Source organism: Bombus fervidus, chromosome 1 (genome assembly GCF_041682495.2).
Source record: "Bombus fervidus isolate BK054 chromosome 1, iyBomFerv1, whole genome shotgun sequence".
In the NCBI taxonomy this organism is placed as follows: Eukaryota; Metazoa; Arthropoda; class Insecta; order Hymenoptera; family Apidae; genus Bombus; species Bombus fervidus.
This window is the reverse complement of record NC_091517.1, coordinates 6,211,515-6,233,397: the sequence shown is the minus strand read 5'-3', so window position 1 is coordinate 6,233,397 and position 21,883 is coordinate 6,211,515.

The window sequence follows — 21,883 nt, the reverse complement described above, 5'->3', positions numbered from 1 at the left end:
CTGCATTTGACGCGTAGAACACAGTGCACACGGTATCAAGAGTACAGATAAGCCCAAAAACTCGCAAAACTCGATCATTCGTCGATTTCGACGAAAAATGACCGTAATTTCCGTCCCGTTGGAGATATTTCGACGTTTAAGCGCCCAAATTACTGCATTTTACGCGCAGAACACAGTGCACGCTGTTTCGAGCGTCGGAAGAAGCCCAACAACTCGCAAAACTCGATCATTCGTCGATTTCGTCGAAAAAGGACCGCAATTTCCTTCCCGTTGGAGATATTTCGACGTTTAAACGCCCAAATTACTGCATTTTACGCGCAGAACACAGTGCACGCTGTATCGAGCGTCGGAAGAAGCCCAACAACTCGCAAAACTCGATCATTCGTCGATTTCGACGAAAAATGACCGTAATTTCCGTCCCGTTGGACATATTTCGACGTTTAAACGCCCAAATTACTGCATTTTACGCGCAGAACACAGTGTGCGCTGTCTCGAGCGTCGGAAGAAGCCCAACAACTCGCAAAACTCGATCATTCGTCGAATTCGACGGAAAATGACCGAAATTTCCGTCCCGTTGGAGATATTTCGACGTTTAAGCGCCCAAATTACTGCATTTTACGCGCAGAACACAGTGCACGCTGTATAAAGCTTCGAAACAAGCCCAACAACTCGCAAAACTCGATCGTTCGTCGATTTCGACGAAAAATGACCGTAATTTCCGTCCCGTTGGAGATATTTCGACGTTTAAACGCCCAAATTACTGCATTTTACGCGCAGAACACAGTGTGCGCTGTCTCGAGCGTCGGAAGAAGCCCAACAACTCGCAAAACTCGATCATTCGTTGAATTCGACGGAAAATGACCGAAATTTCCGTCCCGTTGGAGATATTTCGACGTTTAAGCGCCCAAATTACTGCATTTTACGCGCAGAACACAGTGCACGCTGTGTAAAGGTTCGAAACAAGCCCAACAACTCGCAAAACTCGATCATTCGTCGATTTCGACGAAAAATGACCGTAATTTCCGTCCCGTTGGAGATATTTCGACGTTTAAGCGCCCAAATTACTGCATTTTACGCGCAGAACACAGTGCACGCTGTATCGAGCGTCGAGAAAATCCCAACAACTCGCCAAACTCGATCATTCGTCGATTTCGACGAAAAATGACCGTAATTTCCTTCCCGTTGGAGATATTTCGACGTTTAAACGCCCAAATTACTGCATTTTACGCGCAGAACACAGTGCACGCTGTATCGAGCGTCGGAAGAAGCCCAACAACTCGCAAAACTCGATCATTCGTCGATTTCGTCGAAAAATGACCGTAATTTCCGTCCCGTTGGAGATATTTCGACGTTTAAGCGCCCAAATTACTGCATTTTACGCGCAGAACACAGTGCACGCTGTATCAAGCTTCGAAACAAGCCCAACAACTCGCAAAACTCGATCATTCGTCGATTTCGACGAAAAATGGCCGTAATTTCCGTCCCGTTGGAGGTATTTCGACGTTTAAACGCCCAAATTACTGCATATGACGCGCAGAACACAGTGTGCGCTGTCTCGAGCGTCGAGAAAATCCCAACTCCTCCTAAAACAAGATCATTCGTCGATATCGACGAAAAATGACCGTAATTTCCTTCCCGTTGGAGATATTTCGACGTTTAAGCGCCCAAATTACTGCATTTGACGCGTAGAACACAGTGCACACGGTATCAAGAGTACAGATAAGCCCAAAAACTCGCAAAACTCGATCATTCGTCGATTTCGACGAAAAATGACCGTAATTTCCTTCCCGTTGGAGATATTTCGACGTTTAAACGCCCAAATTACTGCATTTTACGCGCAGAACACAGTGCACGCTGTATCGAGCGTCGGAAGAAGCCCAACAACTCGCAAAACTCGATCATTCGTCGGTTTCGTCGAAAAAGGACCGCAATTTCCTTCCCGTTGGAGATATTTCGACGTTTAAACGCCCAAATTACTGCATTTTACGCGCAGAACACAGTGCACGCTGTATCGAGCGTCGGAAGAAGCCCAACAACTCGCAAAACTCGATCATTCGTCGATTTCGTCGAAAAAGGACCGCAATTTCCTTCCCGTTGGAGATATTTCGACGTTTCAACGCCCAAATTACTGCATCTTACGCGCAGAACACAGTGCACGCTGTATCGAGCGTCGGAAGAAGCCCAACAACTCGCAAAACTCGATCATTCGTCGAATTCGACGGAAAATGACCGAAATTTCCGTCCCGTTTTAGATATTTCGACGTTTAAGCGCCCAAATTACTGCATTTTACGCGCAGAACACAGTGCACGCTGTATAAAGCTTCGAAACAAGCCCAACAACTCGCAAAACTCGATCATTCGTCGATTTCGACGAAAAATGACCGTAATTTCCGTCCCGTTGGAGATATTTCGACGTTTAAACGCCCAAATTACTGCATTTTACGCGCAGAACACAGTGCACGTTGTATCGAGCGTCGGAAGAAGCCCAACAACTCGCAAAAGTCGATCATTCGTCGAATTCGACGGAAAATGACCGAAATTTCCGTCCCGTTGGAGATATTTCGACGTTTAAGCGCCCAAATTACTGCATTTTACGCGCAGAACACAGTGCACGCTGTGTAAAGTTTCGAAACAAGCCCAACAACTCGCAAAACTCGATCATTCGTCGATTTGGACGAAAAATGACTGTAATTTCCTTCCCGTTGGAGATATTTCGACGTTTAAACGCCCAAATTACTGCATTTTACGCGCAGAACACAGTGCACGCTGTATCGAGCGTCGGAAGAAGCCCAACAACTCGCAAAACTCGATCATTCGTCGAATTCGAAGGAAAATGACCGTAATTTCCGTCCCGTTGGAGATATTTCGACGTTTATGCGCCCAAATTACTGCATTTTACGCGCAGAACACAGTGCATCCTGTATCAAGCTTCGAAACAAGCCCAACAACTCGCAAAACTCGATCATCCGTCGATTTCGACGAAAAATGACCGTAATTTCCGTCCCGTTGGAGATATTTCGACGTTCAAGAGCCCAAATTACTGCATTTTACGCGCAGAACACAGTGCACGCTGTATCGAGCGTCGAGAAAATCCCAACAACTCGCAAAACTCGATCATTCGTCGATTTCGACGAAAAATGACCGTAATTTCCTTCCCGTTGGAGATATTTCGACGTTTAAACGCCCAAATTACTGCATTTTACGCGCAGAACACAGTGCACGCTGTATCGAGCGTCGGAAGAAGCCCAACAACTCGCAAAAGTCGATCATTCGTCGAATTCGACGGAAAATGACCGAAATTTCCGTCCCGTTGGAGATATTTCGACGTTTAAGCGCCCAAATTACTGCATTTTACGCGCAGAACACAGTGCACGCTGTGTAAAGGTTCGAAACAAGCCCAACAACTCGCAAAACTCGATCATTCGTCGATTTCGTCGAAAAAGGACCGCAATTTCCTTCCCGTTGGAGATATTTCGACGTTTCAACGCCCAAATTACTGCATTTTACGCGCAGAACACAGTGCACGCTGTATCGAGCGTCGGAAGAAGCCCAACAACTCGCAAAACTCGATCATTCGTCGAATTCGACGGAAAATGACCGAAATTTCCGTCCCGTTTTAGATATTTCGACGTTTAAGCGCCCAAATTACTGCATTTTACGCGCAGAACACAGTGCACGCTGTATAAAGCTTCGAAACAAGCCCAACAACTCGCAAAACTCGATCATTCGTCGATTTCGACGAAAAATGACCGTAATTTCCGTCCCGTTGGAGATATTTCGACGTTTAAACGCCCAAATTACTGCATTTTACGCGCAGAACACAGTGTGCGCTGTCTCGAGCGTCGAGAAAATCCCAACAACTCGCAAAACTCGATCATTCGTCGATTTCGACGAAAAATGACCGTAATTTCCTTCCCGTTGGAGATATTTCGACGTTTAAGCGCCCAAATTACTGCATTTTACGCGCAGAACACAGTGCACGCTGTATCGAGCGTCGGAAGAAGCCCAACAACTCGCAAAACTCGATCATTCGTCGATTTCGTCGAAAAAGGACCGCAATTTCCTTCCCGTTGGAGATATTTCGACGTTTAAACGCCCAAATTACTGCATTTTACGCGCAGAACACAGTGCACGCTGTATCGAGCGTCGGACGAAGCCCCACAACTCGCAAAACTCGATCATTCGTCGATTTCGTCGAAAACTGACCGTAATTTCCGTCCCGTTGGAGATATTTCGACGTTTAAGCGCCCAAATTACTGCATTTTACGCGCAGAACACAGTGCACGCTGTATCGAGCGTCGGAAGAAGCCCAACAACTCGCAAAACTCGATCATTCGTCGATTTCGTCGAAAAATGACCGTAATTTCCGTCCCGTTGGAGATATTTCGACGTTTAAGCGCCCAAATTACTGCATTTTACGCGCAGAACACAGTGCACGCTGTATCGAGCGTCGGAAGAAGCCCAACAACTCGCAAAACTCGATCATTCGACGATTTCGTCGAAAAAGGACCGCAATTTCCTTCCCGTTGGAGATATTTCGACGTTTAAACGCCCAAATTACTGCATTTTACGCGCAGAACACAGTGCACGCTGTATCGAGCGCCGGAAGAAGCCCAACAACTCGCAAAACTCGATCATTCGTCGAATTCGACGGAAAATGACCGTAATTTCCGTCCCGTTGGAGATATTTCGACGTTGATGCGCCCAAATTACTGCATTTTACGCGCAGCACACAGTGCACCCTGTATCAAGCTTCGAAACAAGCCCAACAACTCGCAAAACTCGATCATCCGTCGATTTCGACGAAAAATGACCGTAATTTCCGTCCCGTTGGAGATATTTCGACGTTCAAGCGCCCAAATTACTGCATTTTACTCGCAGAACACAGTGCACGCTGTATCGAGCGTCGAGAAAATCCCAACAACTCGCAAAACTCGATCATTCGTCGATTTCGACGAAAAATGACCGTAATTTCCTTCCCGTTGGAGATATTTCGACGTTTAAACGCCCAAATTACTGCATTTTACGCGCAGAACACAGTGCACGCTGTATCGAGCGTCGGAAGAAGCCCAACAACTCGCAAAAGTCGATCATTCGTCGAATTCGACGGAAAATGACCGAAATTTCCGTCCCGTTGGAGATATTTCGACGTTTAAGCGCCCAAATTACTGCAGTTTACGCGCAGAACACAGTGCACGCTGTGTAAAGTTTCGAAACAAGCCCAACAACTCGCAAAACTCGATCATTCGTCGATTTGGACGAAAAATGACCGTAATTTCCTTCCCGTTGGAGATATTTCGACGTTTAAACGCCCAAATTACTGCATTTTACGCGCAGAACACAGTGCACGCTGTATCGAGCGTCGGAAGAAGCCCAACAACTCGCAAAACTCGATCATTCGTCGATTTCGTCGAAAAATGACCGTAATTTCCGTCCCGTTGGAGATATTTCGACGTTTAAGCGCCCAAATTACTGCATTTTACGCGCAGAACACAGTGCACGCTGTATCGAGCGTCGGAAGAAGAACAACAACTCGCAAAACTCGATCATTCGTCGATTTCGTCGAAAAAGGACCGCAATTTCCTTCCCGTTGGAGATATTTCGACGTTTAAACGCCCAAATTACTGCATTTTACGCGCAGAACACAGTGCACGCTGTATCGAGCGTCGGAAGAAGCCCAACAACTCGCAAAACTCGATCATTCGTCGAATTCGACGGAAAATGACCGAAATTTCCGTCCCGTTGGAGATATTTCGACGTTTAAGCGCCCAAATTACTGCATTTTACGCGCAGAACACAGTGCACGCTGTATCAAGCATCGAAACAAGCCCAACAACTCGCAAAACTCGATCATTCGTCGATTTCGACGAAAAATGACCGTAATTTCCGTCCCGTTGGAGATATTTCGACGTTTAAACGCCCAAATTACTGCATTTTACGCGCAGAACACAGTGCACGCTGTATCGAGCGTCGCAAGAAGCCCAACAACTCGCAAAAGTCGATCATTCGTCGAATTCGACGGAAAATGACCGAAATTTCCGTCCCGTTGGAGATATTTCGACGTTTAAGCGCCCATATTACTGCATTTTACGCGCAGAACACAGTGCACGCTGTATCGAGCGTCGGAAGAAGCCCAACAACTCGCAAAACTCGATCATTCGTCGATTTCGTCGAAAAAGGACCGCAATTTCCTTCCCGTTGGAGATATTTCGACGTTTCAACGCCCAAATTACTGCATTTTACGCGCAGAACACAGTGCACGCTGTATCGAGCGTCGGAAGAAGCCCAACAACTCGCAAAACTCGATCATTCGTCGAATTCGACGGAAAATGACCGAAATTTCCGTCCCGTTTTAGATATTTCGACGTTCAAGCGCCCAAATTACTGCATTTTACGCGCAGAACACAGTGCACGCTGTATAAAGCTTCGAAACAAGCCCAACAACTCGCAAAACTCGATCATTCGTCGATTTCGACGAAAAATGACCGTAATTTCCGTCCCGTTGGAGATATTTCGACGTTTAAACGCCCAAATTACTGCATTTTACGCGCAGAACACAGTGTGCGCTGTCTCGAGCGTCGAGAAAATCCCAACAACTCGCAAAACTCGATCATTCGTCGATTTCGACGAAAAATGACCGTAATTTCCGTCCCGTTGGAGATATTTCGACGTTTAAGCGCCCAAATTACTGCATTTTACGCGCAGAACACAGTGCACGCTGTGTAAAGGTTCGAAACAAGCCCAACAACTCGCCAAACTCGATCATTCGTCGATTTCGACGAAAAATGACCGTAATTTCCTTCCCGTTGGAGATATTTCGACGTTTAAACGCCCAAATTACTGCATTTTACGCGCAGAACACAGTGCACGCTGTATCGAGCGTCGGAAGAAGCCCAACAACTCGCAAAACTCGATCATTCGTCGATTTCGACGAAAAATGACCGTAATTTCCGTCCCGTTGGAGATATTTCGACGTTTAAGCGCCCATATTACTGCATTTTACGCGCAGAACACAGTGCACGCTGTATCAAGCTTCGAAACAAGCCCAACAACTCGCAAAACTCGATCATTCGTCGATTTCGACGAAAAATGACCGTAATTTCCGTCCCGTTGGAGATATTTCGACGTTTAAGCGCCCAAATTACTGCATTTTACGCGCAGAACACAGTGCACGCTGTATCAAGCTTCGAAACAAGCCCAACAACTCGCAAAACTCGATCATTCGTCGATTTCGACGAAAAATGACCGTAATTTCCGTCCCGTTGGAGATATTTCGACGTTTAAGCGCCCAAATTACTGCATTTTACGCGCAGAACACAGTGCACGCTGTGTAAAGTTTCGAAACAAGCCCAACAACTCGCAAAATTCGATCATTCGTCGATTTGGACGAAAAATGACCGTAATTTCCTTCCCGTTGGAGATATTTCGACGTTTAAGCGCCCAAATTACTGCATTTTACGCGCAGAACACAGTGCTCGCTGTATCAAGCTTCGAAACAAGCCCAACAACTCGCAAAACTCGATCATTCGTCGATTTCGACGAAAAATGACCGTAATTTCCGTCCCGTTGGAGATATTTCGACGTTTAAGCGCCCATATTACTGCATTTTACGCGCAGAACACAGTGTGCGCTGTCTCGAGCGTCGAGAAAATCCCAACAACTCGCAAAACTCGATCATTCGTCGATTTCGACGAAAAATGACCGTAATTTCCGTCCCGTTGGAGATATTTCGACGTTTAAGCGCCCAAATTACTGCATTTTACGCGCAGAACACAGTGCACGCTGTGTAAAGGTTCGAAACAAGCCCAACAACTCGCCAAACTCGATCATTCGTCGATTTCGACGAAAAATGACCGTAATTTCCTTCCCGTTGGAGATATTTCGACGTTTAAACGCCCAAATTACTGCATTTTACGCGCAGAACACAGTGCACGCTGTATCGAGCGTCGGAAGAAGCCCAACAACTCGCAAAACTCGATCATTCGTCGATTTCGTCGAAAAATGACCGTAATTTCCGTCCCGTTGGAGATATTTCGACGTTTAAGCGCCCAGATTACTGCATTTTACGCGCAGAACACAGTGCACGCTGTATCGAGCGTCGGAAGAAGCCCAACAACTCGCAAAACTCGATCATTCGTCGATTTCGACGAAAAATGACCGTAATTTCCTTCCCGTTGGAGATATTTCGACGTTTAAACGCCCAAATTACTGCATTTTACGCGCAGAACAGAGTGCACGCTGTATCGAGCGTCCGAAGAAGCCCAACAACTCGCAAAACTCGATCATTCGTCGATTTCGTCGAAAAATGACCGTAATTTCCGTCCCGTTGGAGATATTTTGACGTTTAAGCGCCCAAATTACTGCATTTTACGCGCAGAACACAGTGCACGCTGTATCGAGCGTCGGAAGAAGCCCAACAACTCGCAAAACTCGATCATTCGTCGATTTCGTCGAAAAATGACCGTAATTTCCGTCCCGTTGGAGATATTTCGACGTTTAAGCGCCCAAATTACTGCATTTTACGCGCAGAACACAGTGCACGCTGTATCGAGCGTCGGAAGAAGCCCAACAACTCGCAAAACTCGATCATTCGTCGATTTCGACGAAAAATGACCGTAATTTCCGTCCCGTTGGAGATATTTCGACGTTTAAGCGCCCATATTACTGCATTTTACGCGCAGAACACAGTGCACGCTGTATCAAGCTTCGAAACAAGCCCAACAACTCGCAAAACTCGATCATTCGTCGATTTCGACGAAAAATGACCGTAATTTCCGTCCCGTTGGAGATATTTCGACGTTTAAGCGCCCAAATTACTGCATTTTACGCGCAGAACACAGTGCACGCTGTATCAAGCTTCGAAACAAGCCCAACAACTCGCCAAACTCGATCATTCGTCGATTTCGACGAAAAATGACCGTAATTTCCTTCCCGTTGGAGATATTTCGACGTTTAAACGCCCAAATTACTGCATTTTACGCGCAGAACACAGTGCACGCTGTATCGAGCGTCGGAAGAAGCCCAACAACTCGCAAAACTCGATCATTCGTCGATTTCGACGAAAAATGACCGAAATTTCCGTCCCGTTGGAGATATTTCGACGTTTAAGCGCCCAAATTACTGCATTTTACACGCAGAACACAGTGCGCGCCGTCTCAAGCGTCGCGAAAAGGCCAACAACTAGCAAAACTCGATCATTCGTCGATTTCGACGAAAAATGATCGTAATTTCCGTCCCGTTGGAGATATTTCGACGTTTTAACGCCCAAATCACTGCATTTGACGCGCAGAACACAGTGCACACGGTAGCAAGAGTACAGACAAGCCCAAAAACTCACAAAACTCGATCATTCGTCGATTTCGACGAAAAAAGACCGTAATTTCCTTCCCGTTGGAGATATTTCGACGTTTAAACGCCCAAATCACTGCTTTTGACGCGCAGAACACAGTGCGCGCTGTCTCAAGCGTCGAGAAAATCCCAACAACTCGCAAAACTCGATCATTCGTCGATTTCGACGAAAAATGACCGTAATTTCCTTCCCGTTGGAGATATTTCGACGTTTAAACGCCCAAATTACTGCATTTTACGCGCAGATCACAGTGCACGCTGTATCAAGCTTCGAAACAAGCCCAACAACTCGCAAAACTCGAGCATTCGTCGATTTCGACGAAAAATGATCGTAATTTCCGTCCCGTTGGAGATATTTCGACGTTTAAACGCCCAAATCACTGCATTTGACGCGCAGAACACAGTGCACACGGTATCAAGAGTACAGACAAGCCCAAAAACTCGCAAAACTCGATCATTCGTCGATTTCGACGAAAAAAGACCGTAATTTCCTTCCCGTTGGAGATATTTCGACGTTTAAACTCCCAAATTACTGCATTTTACGCGCAGAACACAGTGCACGCTGTATCAAGCGTCGGACGAAGCCCAAAAACTCGCAAAACTCGATCATTCGTCGATTTCGACGAAAAAAGACCGTAATTTCCTTCCCGTTGGAGATATTTCGACGTTTAAACGCCCAAATTACTGCATTTTACGCGCAGATCACAGTGCACGCTGTATCAAGCTTCGAAACAAGCCCAACAACTCGCAAAACTCGAGCATTCGTCGATTTCGACGAAAAATGATCGTAATTTCCGTCCCGTTGGAGATATTTCGACGTTTAAACGCCCAAATCACTGCATTTGACGCGCAGAACACAGTGCACACGGTATCAAGAGTACAGACAAGCCCAAAAACTCGCAAAACTCGATCATTCGTCGATTTCGACGAAAAAAGACCGTAATTTCCTTCCCGTTGGAGATATTTCGACGTTTAAACTCCCAAATTACTGCATTTTACGCGCAGAACACAGTGCACGCTGTATCAAGCGTCGGACGAAGCCCAAAAACTCGCAAAACTCGATCATTCGTCGATTTCGACGAAAAAAGACCGTAATTTCCTTCCCGTTGGAGATATTTCGACGTTTAAACGCCCAAATTACTGCATTTTACGCGCAGATCACAGTGCACGCTGTATCAAGCTTCGAAACAAGCCCAACAACTCGCAAAACTCGAGCATTCGTCGATTTCGACGAAAAATGATCGTAATTTCCGTCCCGTTGGAGATATTTCGACGTTTAAACGCCCAAATCACTGCATTTGACGCGCAGAACACAGTGCACACGGTATCAAGAGTACAGACAAGCCCAAAAACTCGCAAAACTCGATCATTCGTCGATTTCGACGAAAAAAGACCGTAATTTCCTTCCCGTTGGAGATATTTCGACGTTTAAACTCCCAAATTACTGCATTTTACGCGCAGAACACAGTGCACGCTGTATCAAGCGTCGGACGAAGCCCAAAAACTCGCAAAACTCGATCATTCGTCGATTTCGACGAAAAAAGACCGTAATTTCCTTCCCGTTGGAGATATTTCGACGTTTAAACGCCCAAATTACTGCATTTTACGCGCAGAACACAGTGCGCGCTGTCTCAAGCGTCGCGAAAAGGCCAACAACTCGCAAAACTCGATCATTCGTCGATTTCGACGAAAAATGACCGTAATTTCCTTCCCGTTGGAGATATTTCGACGTTTAAACTCCCAAATTACTGCATTTTACGCGCAGAACGCAGTGCACGCTGTATCAAGCGTCGGACGAAGCCCAAAAACTCGCAAAACTCGATCATTCGTCGATTTCGACGAAAAATGACCGAAATTTCCGTCCCGTTGGAGATATTTCGACGTTTAAGCGCCCAAATTACTGCATTTTACACGCAGAACACAGTGCGCGCCGTCTCAAGCGTCGCGAAAAGGCCAACAACTAGCAAAACTCGATCATTCGTCGATTTCGACGAAAAATGATCGTAATTTCCGTCCCGTTGGAGATATTTCGACGTTTTAACGCCCAAATCACTGCATTTGACGCGCAGAACACAGTGCACACGGTAGCAAGAGTACAGACAAGCCCAAAAACTCACAAAACTCGATCATTCGTCGATTTCGACGAAAAAAGACCGTAATTTCCTTCCCGTTGGAGATATTTCGACGTTTAAACGCCCAAATCACTGCTTTTGACGCGCAGAACACAGTGCGCGCTGTCTCAAGCGTCGAGAAAATCCCAACAACTCGCAAAACTCGATCATTCGTCGATTTCGACGAAAAATGACCGTAATTTCCTTCCCGTTGGAGATATTTCGACGTTTAAACGCCCAAATTACTGCATTTTACGCGCAGATCACAGTGCACGCTGTATCAAGCTTCGAAACAAGCCCAACAACTCGCAAAACTCGAGCATTCGTCGATTTCGACGAAAAATGATCGTAATTTCCGTCCCGTTGGAGATATTTCGACGTTTAAACGCCCAAATCACTGCATTTGACGCGCAGAACACAGTGCACACGGTATCAAGAGTACAGACAAGCCCAAAAACTCGCAAAACTCGATCATTCGTCGATTTCGACGAAAAAAGACCGTAATTTCCTTCCCGTTGGAGATATTTCGACGTTTAAACTCCCAAATTACTGCATTTTACGCGCAGAACACAGTGCACGCTGTATCAAGCGTCGGACGAAGCCCAAAAACTCGCAAAACTCGATCATTCGTCGATTTCGACGAAAAAAGACCGCAATTTCCTTCCCGTTGGAGATATTTCGACGTTTAAACGCCCAAATTACTGCATTTTACGCGCAGAACACAGTGCGCGCTGTCTCAAGCGTCGCGAAAAGGCCAACAACTCGCAAAACTCGATCATTCGTCGATTTCGACGAAAAATGACCGTAATTTCCTTCCCGTTGGAGATATTTCGACGTTTAAACGCCCAAATTACTGCACTTTACGCGCAGAACACAGTGCACGCTGTATCAAGCGTCGGACGAAGCCCAAAAACTCGCAAAACTCGATCATTCGTCGATTTCGACGAAAAATGACCGAAATTTCCGTCCCGTTGGAGATATTTCGACGTTTAAGCGCCCAAATTACTGCATTTTACACGCAGAACACAGTGCGCGCCGTCTCAAGCGTCGCGAAAAGGCCAACAACTAGCAAAACTCGATCATTCGTCGATTTCGACGAAAAAAGACCGTAATTTCCTTCCCGCTGGAGATATTTCGACGTTTAAACGCCCAAATTACTGCATTTGACGCGCAGAACACAGTGCGCGCTGTCTCAAGCGTCGAGGAAATCCCAACAACTCGCAAAACTCGATCATTCGTCGATTTCGACGAAAAATGACCGTAATTTCCTTCCCGTTGGAGATATTTCGACGTTTAAACGCCCAAATTACTGCATTTTACGCGCAGAACACAGTGCACGCTGTATCAAGCGTCGGACGAAGCCCAAAAACTCGCAAAACTCGATCATTCGTCGATTTCGACGAAAAATGACCGAAATTTCCGTCCCGTTGGAGATATTTCGACGTTTAAGCGCCCAAATTACTGCATTTTACACGCAGAACACAGTGCGCGCCGTCTCAAGCGTCGCGAAAAGGCCAACAACTAGCAAAACTCGATCATTCGTCGATTTCGACGAAAAATGATCGTAATTTCCGTCCCGTTGGAGATATTTCGACGTTTAAACGCCCAAATCACTGCATTTGACGCGCAGAACACAGTGCACACGGTAGCAAGAGTACAGACAAGCCCAAAAACTCACAAAACTCGATCATTCGTCGATTTCGACGAAAAAAGACCGTAATTTCCTTCCCGTTGGAGATATTTCGACGTTTAAACGCCCAAATCACTGCATTTGACGCGCAGAACACAGTGCGCGCTGTCGCAAGCGTCGAGAAAATCCCAACAACTCGCAAAACTCGATCATTCGTCGATTTCGACGAAAAATGACCGTAATTTCCTTCCCGTTGGAGATATTTCGACGTTTAAACGCCCAAATTACTGCATTTTACGCGCAGAACACAGTGCACGCTGTATCAAGCTTCGAAACAAGCCCAACAACTCGCAAAACTCGAGCATTCGTCGATTTCGACGAAAAATGATCGTAATTTCCGTCCCGTTGGAGATATTTCGACGTTTAAACGCCCAAATCACTGCATTTGACGCGCAGAACACAGTGCACACGGTATCAAGAGTACAGACAAGCCCAAAAACTCGCAAAACTCGATCATTCGTCGATTTCGACGAAAAAAGACCGTAATTTCCTTCCCGTTGGAGATATTTCGACGTTTAAACTCCCAAATTACTGCATTTTACGCGCAGAACACAGTGCACGCTGTATCAAGCGTCGGACGAAGCCCAAAAACTCGCAAAACTCGATCATTCGTCGATTTCGACGAAAAAAGACCGTAATTTCCTTCCCGTTGGAGATATGTCGACGTTTAAACGCCCAAATTACTGCATTTTACGCGCAGAACACAGTGCGCGCTGTCTCAAGCGTCGCGAAAAGGCCAACAACTCGCAAAACTCGATCATTCGTCGATTTCGGAGAAAAATGATCGTAATTTCCGTCCCGTTGGAGATATTTCGACGTTTAAACGCCCAAATCACTGCATTTGACGCGCAGAACACAGTGCACACGGTATCAAGAGTACAGACAAGCCCAAAAACTCGCAAAACTCGATCATTCGTCGATTTCGACGAAAAAAGACCGTAATTTCCTTCCCGTTGGAGATATTTCGACGTTTAAACGCCCAAATTACTGCATTTTACGCGCAGAACACAGTGCGCGCTGTCTCAAGCGTCGCGAAAAGGCCAACAACTCGCAAAACTCGATCATTCGTCGATTTCGACGAAAAATGACCGTAATTTCCTTCCCGTTGGAGATATTTCGACGTTTAAACGCCCAAATTACTGCACTTTACGCGCAGAACACAGTGCACGCTGTATCAAGCGTCGGACGAAGCCCAAAAACTCGCAAAACTCGATCATTCGTCGATTTCGACGAAAAATGACCGAAATTTCCGTCCCGTTGGAGATATTTCGACGTTTAAGCGCCCAAATTACTGCATTTTACACGCAGAACACAGTGCGCGCCGTCTCAAGCGTCGCGAAAAGGCCAACAACTAGCAAAACTCGATCATTCGTCGATTTCGACGAACAAAGACCGTAATTTCCTTCCCGCTGGAGATATTTCGACGTTTAAACCGCCCAAATTACTGCATTTGACGCGCAGAACACAGTGCGCGCTGTCTCAAGCGTCGAGGAAATCCCAACAACTCGCAAAACTCGATCATTCGTCGATTTCGACGAAAAATGACCGTAATTTCCTTCCCGTTGGAGATATTTCGACGTTTTAAACGCCCAAATTACTGCATTTGACGCGCAGAACACAGTGCACGCTGTATCAAGCGTCGGACGAAGCCCAAAAACTCGCAAAACTCGATCATTCGTCGATTTCGACGAAAAATGACCGAAATTTCCGTCCCGTTGGAGATATTTCGACGTTTAAGCGCCCAAATTACTGCATTTTACACGCAGAACACAGTGCGCGCCGTCTCAAGCGTCGCGAAAAGGCCAACAACTAGCAAAACTCGATCATTCGTCGATTTCGACGAAAAAAGACCGTAATTTCCTTCCCGCTGGAGATATTTCGACGTTTAAACGCCCAAATTACTGCATTTGACGCGCAGAACACAGTGCGCGCTGTCTCAAGCGTCGAGGAAATCCCAACAACTCGCAAAACTCGATCATTCGTCGATTTCGACGAAAAATGACCGTAATTTCCTTCCCGTTGGAGATATTTCGACGTTTAAACGCCCAAATTACTGCATTTTACGCGCAGAACACAGTGCACGCTGTATCAAGCGTCGGACGAAGCCCAAAAACTCGCAAAACTCGATCATTCGTCGATTTCGACGAAAAATGACCGAAATTTCCGTCCCGTTGGAGATATTTCGACGTTTAAGCGCCCAAATTACTGCATTTTACACGCAGAACACAGTGCGCGCCGTCTCAAGCGTCGCGAAAAGGCCAACAACTAGCAAAACTCGATCATTCGTCGATTTCGACGAAAAAAGACCGTAATTTCCTTCCCGCTGGAGATATTTCGACGTTTAAACGCCCAAATTAATGCATTTTACGCGCAGGACACAGTGCACACGGTATCAAGCTTCGAAACAATCCCAACAACTCGCAAAACTCGATCATTCGTCGATTTCGACGAAAAATGACCGTAATTTCCTTCCCGTTGGACATATTTCGACGTTTAAGCGCCCAAATTACTGCATTTTACACGCAGAACACAGTGCGCGCCGTCTCAAGCGTCGCGAAAAGGCCAACAACTCGCAAAACTCGATCATTCGTCGATTTCGACGAAAAAAGAGCGTAATTTCCTTCCCGTTGGAGATATTTCAACGTTTAAGCGCCCAAATTACTGCATTTGACGCGCAGAACACTGTGCACACGGTATCAAGCGTCGGACGAAGCCCAAAAACTCGCAAAACTCGATCATTCGTCGATTTCGACGAAAAAAGACCGTAATTTCCTTCCCGTTGGAGATATTTCGACGTTTAAACGCCCAAATTACTGCATTTTACGCGCAGAACACAGTGCGCGCTGTCTCAAGCGTCGCGAAAAGGCCAACAACTCGCAAAACTCGATCATTCGTCGATTTCGACGAAAAATGATCGTAATTTCCGTCCCGTTGGAGATATTTCGACGTTTAAACGCCCAAATCACTGCATTTGACGCGCAGAACACAGTGCACACGGTAGCAAGAGTACAGACAAGCCCAAAAACTCACAAAACTCGATCATTCGTCGATTTCGACGAAAAAAGACCGTAATTTCCTTCCCGTTGGAGATATTTCGACGTTTAAACGCCCAAATCACTGCATTTGACGCGCAGAACACAGTGCGCGCTGTCTCAAGCGTCGAGAAAATCCCAACAACTCGCAAAACTCGATCATTCGTCGATTTCGACTAAAAATGACCGTAATTTCCTTCCCGTTGGAGATATTTCGACGTTTAAACGCCCAAATTACTGCATTTTACGCGCAGAACACAGTGCACGCTGTATCAAGCTTCGAAACAAGCCCAACAACTCGCAAAACTCGATCATTCGTCGATTTCGACGAAAAATGATCGTAATTTCCGTCCCGTTGGAGATATTTCGACGTTTAAACGCCCAAATCACTGCATTTGACGCGCAGAACACAGTGCACACGGTATCAAGAGTGCAGACAAGCCCAAAAACTCGCAAAACTCGATCATTCGTCGATTTCGACGAAAAAAGACCGTAATTTCCTTCCCGTTGGAGATATTTCGACGTTTAAACGCCCAAATTACTGCATTGCACGCGCAGAACACAGTGCACGCTGTATCAAGCTTCGAAACAAGCCCAACAACTCGCAAAACTCGATCATTCGTTGATTTCGACGAAAAATGACCGTAATTTCCTTCCCGTTGGAGATATTTCGACGTTTAAACTCCCAAATTACTGCATTTTACGCGCAGAACACAGTGCACGCTGTATCAAGCGTCGGACGAAGCCCAAAAACTCGCAAAACTCGATCATTCGTCGATTTCGACGAAAAAAGACCGTAATTTCCTTCCCGTTGGAGATATTTCGACGTTTAAACGCCCAAATTACTGCATTTTACGCGCAGAACACAGTGCGCGCTGTCTCAAGCGTCGCGAAAAGGCCAACAACTCGCAAAACTCGATCATTCGTCGATTTCGACGAAAAATGACCGTAATTTCCTTCCCGTTGGAGATATTTCGACGTTTAAACTCCCAAATTACTGCATTTTACGCGCAGAACGCAGTGCACGCTGTATCAAGCGTCGGACGAAGCCCAAAAACTCGCAAAACTCGATCATTCGTCGATTTCGACGAAAAATGACCGAAATTTCCGTCCCGTTGGAGATATTTCGACGTTTAAGCGCCCAAATTACTGCATTTTACACGCAGAACACAGTGCGCGCCGTCTCAAGCGTCGCGAAAAGGCCAACAACTAGCAAAACTCGATCATTCGTCGATTTCGACGAAAAATGATCGTAATTTCCGTCCCGTTGGAGATATTTCGACGTTTTAACGCCCAAATCACTGCATTTGACGCGCAGAACACAGTGCACACGGTAGCAAGAGTACAGACAAGCCCAAAAACTCACAAAACTCGATCATTCGTCGATTTCGACGAAAAAAGACCGTAATTTCCTTCCCGTTGGAGATATTTCGACGTTTAAACGCCCAAATCACTGCTTTTGACGCGCAGAACACAGTGCGCGCTGTCTCAAGCGTCGAGAAAATCCCAACAACTCGCAAAACTCGATCATTCGTCGATTTCGACGAAAAATGACCGTAATTTCCTTCCCGTTGGAGATATTTCGACGTTTAAACGCCCAAATTACTGCATTTTACGCGCAGATCACAGTGCACGCTGTATCAAGCTTCGAAACAAGCCCAACAACTCGCAAAACTCGAGCATTCGTCGATTTCGACGAAAAATGATCGTAATTTCCGTCCCGTTGGAGATATTTCGACGTTTAAACGCCCAAATCACTGCATTTGACGCGCAGAACACAGTGCACACGGTATCAAGAGTACAGACAAGCCCAAAAACTCGCAAAACTCGATCATTCGTCGATTTCGACGAAAAAAGACCGTAATTTCCTTCCCGTTGGAGATATTTCGACGTTTAAACTCCCAAATTACTGCATTTTACGCGCAGAACACAGTGCACGCTGTATCAAGCGTCGGACGAAGCCCAAAAACTCGCAAAACTCGATCATTCGTCGATTTCGACGAAAAAAGACCGTAATTTCCTTCCCGTTGGAGATATTTCGACGTTTAAACGCCCAAATTACTGCATTTTACGCGCAGAACACAGTGCGCGCTGTCTCAAGCGTCGCGAAAAGGCCAACAACTCGCAAAACTCGATCATTCGTCGATTTCGACGAAAAATGACCGTAATTTCCTTCCCGTTGGAGATATTTCGACGTTTAAACGCCCAAATTACTGCACTTTACGCGCAGAACACAGTGCACGCTGTATCAAGCGTCGGACGAAGCCCAAAAACTCGCAAAACTCGATCATTCGTCGATTTCGACGAAAAATGACCGAAATTTCCGTCCCGTTGGAGATATTTCGACGTTTAAGCGCCCAAATTACTGCATTTTACACGCAGAACACAGTGCGCGCCGTCTCAAGCGTCGCGAAAAGGCCAACAACTAGCAAAACTCGATCATTCGTCGATTTCGACGAAAAAAGACCGTAATTTCCTTCCCGCTGGAGATATTTCGACGTTTAAACGCCCAAATTACTGCATTTGACGCGCAGAACACAGTGCGCGCTGTCTCAAGCGTCGAGGAAATCCCAACAACTCGCAAAACTCGATCATTCGTCGATTTCGACGAAAAATGACCGTAATTTCCTTCCCGTTGGAGATATTTCGACGTTTAAACGCCCAAATTACTGCATTTTACGCGCAGAACACAGTGCACGCTGTATCAAGCGTCGGACGAAGCCCAAAAACTCGCAAAACTCGATCATTCGTCGATTTCGACGAAAAATGACCGAAATTTCCGTCCCGTTGGAGATATTTCGACGTTTAAGCGCCCAAATTACTGCATTTTACACGCAGAACACAGTGCGCGCCGTCTCAAGCGTAGCGAAAAGGCCAACAACTAGCAAAACTCGATCATTCGTCGATTTCGACGAAAAATGATCGTAATTTCCGTCCCGTTGGAGATATTTCGACGTTTAAACGCCCAAATCACTGCATTTGACGCGCAGAACACAGTGCACACGGTAGCAAGAGTACAGACAAGCCCAAAAACTCACAAAACTCGATCATTCGTCGATTTCGACGAAAAAAGACCGTAATTTCCTTCCCGTTGGAGATATTTCGACGTTTAAACGCCCAAATCACTGCATTTGACGCGCAGAACACAGTGCGCGCTGTCTCAAGCGTCGAGAAAATCCCAACAACTCGCAAAACTCGATCATTCGTCGATTTCGACGAAAAATGACCGTAATTTCCTTCCCGTTGGAGATATTTCGACGTTTAAACGCCCAAATTACTGCATTTTACGCGCAGAACACAGTGCACGCTGTATCAAGCTTCGAAACAAGCCCAACAACTCGCAAAACTCGAGCATTCGTCGATTTCGACGAAAAATGATCGTAATTTCCGTCCCGTTGGAGATATTTCGACGTTTAAACGCCCAAATCACTGCATTTGACGCGCAGAACACAGTGCACACGGTATCAAGAGTACAGACAAGCCCAAAAACTCGCAAAACTCGATCATTCGTCGATTTCGACGAAAAAAGACCGTAATTTCCTTCCCGTTGGAGATATTTCGACGTTTAAACTCCCAAATTACTGCATTTTACGCGCAGAACACAGTGCACGCTGTATCAAGCGTCGGACGAAGCCCAAAAACTCGCAAAACTCGATCATTCGTCGATTTCGACGAAAAAAGACCGTAATTTCCTTCCCGTTGGAGATATGTCGACGTTTAAACGCCCAAATTACTGCATTTTACGCGCAGAACACAGTGCACGCTGTATCAAGCTTCGAAACAAGCCCAACAACTCGCAAAACTCGAGCATTCGTCGATTTCGACGAAAAATGATCGTAATTTCCGTCCCGTTGGAGATATTTCGACGTTTTAAACGCCCAAATCACTGCATTTGACGCGCAGAACACAGTGCACACGGTATCAAGAGTACAGACAAGCCCAAAAACTCGCAAAACTCGATCATTCGTCGATTTCGACGAAAAAAGACCGTAATTTCCTTCCCGTTGGAGATATTTCGACGTTTAAACTCCCAAATTACTGCATTTTACGCGCAGAACACAGTGCACGCTGTATCAAGCGTCGGACGAAGCCCAAAAACTCGCAAAACTCGATCATTCGTCGATTTCGACGAAAAAAGACCGTAATTTCCTTCCCGTTGGAGATATGTCGACGTTTAAACGCCCAAATTACTGCATTTTACGCGCAGAACACAGTGCGCGCTGTCTCAAGCGTCGCGAAAAGGCCAACAACTCGCAAAACTCGATCATTCGTCGATTTCGGAGAAAAATGATCGTAATTTCCGTCCCGTTGGAGATATTTCGACGTTTAAACGCCCAAATCACTGCATTTGACGCGCAGAACACAGTGCACACGGTATCAAGAGTACAGACAAGCCCAAAAACTCGCAAAACTCGATCATTCGTCGATTTCGACGAAAAAAGACCGTAATTTCCTTCCCGTTGGAGATATTTCGACGTTTTAAACGCCCAAATTACTGCATTTTACGCGCAGAACACAGTGCGCGCTGTCTCAAGCGTCGCGAAAAGGCCAACAACTCGCAAAACTCGATCATTCGTCGATTTCGACGAAAAATGACCGTAATTTCCTTCCCGTTGGAGATATTTCGACGTTTAAACGCCCAAATTACTGCACTTTACGCGCAGAACACAGTGCACGCTGTATCAAGCGTCGGACGAAGCCCAAAAACTCGCAAAACTCGATCATTCGTCGATTTCGACGAAAAATGACCGAAATTTCCGTCCCGTTGGAGATATTTCGACGTTTAAGCGCCCAAATTACTGCATTTTACACGCAGAACACAGTGCGCGCCGTCTCAAGCGTCGCGAAAAGGCCAACAACTAGCAAAACTCGATCATTCGTCGATTTCGACGAAAAAAGACCGTAATTTCCTTCCCGCTGGAGATATTTCGACGTTTAAACGCCCAAATTACTGCATTTGACGCGCAGAACACAGTGCGCGCTGTCTCAAGCGTCGAGGAAATCCCAACAACTCGCAAAACTCGATCATTCGTCGATTTCGACGAAAAATGACCGTAATTTCCTTCCCGTTGGAGATATTTCGACGTTTAAACGCCCAAATTACTGCATTTTACGCGCAGAACACAGTGCACGCTGTATCAAGCGTCGGACGAAGCCCAAAAACTCGCAAAACTCGATCATTCGTCGATTGCGACGAAAAATGACCGAAATTTCCGTCCCGTTGGAGATATTTCGACGTTTAAGCGCCCAAATTACTGCATTTTACACGCAGAACACAGTGCGCGCCGTCTCAAGCGTCGCGAAAAGGCCAACAACTAGCAAAACTCGATCATTCGTCGATTTCGACGAAAAAAGACCGTAATTTCCTTCCCGCTGGAGATATTTCGACGTTTAAACGCCCAAATTACTGCATTTGACGCGCAGAACACAGTGCGCGCTGTCTCAAGCGTCGAGGAAATCCCAACAACTCGCAAAACTCGATCATTCGTCGATTTCGACGAAAAATGACCGTAATTTCCTTCCCGTTGGAGATATTTCGACGTTTAAACGCCCAAATTATTGCATTTTACGCGCAGAACACAGTGCACGCTGTATCAAGCGTCGGACGAAGCCCAAAAACTCGCAAAACTCGATCATTCGTCGATTTCGACGAAAAATGACCGAAATTTCCGTCCCGTTGGAGATATTTCGACGTTTAAGCG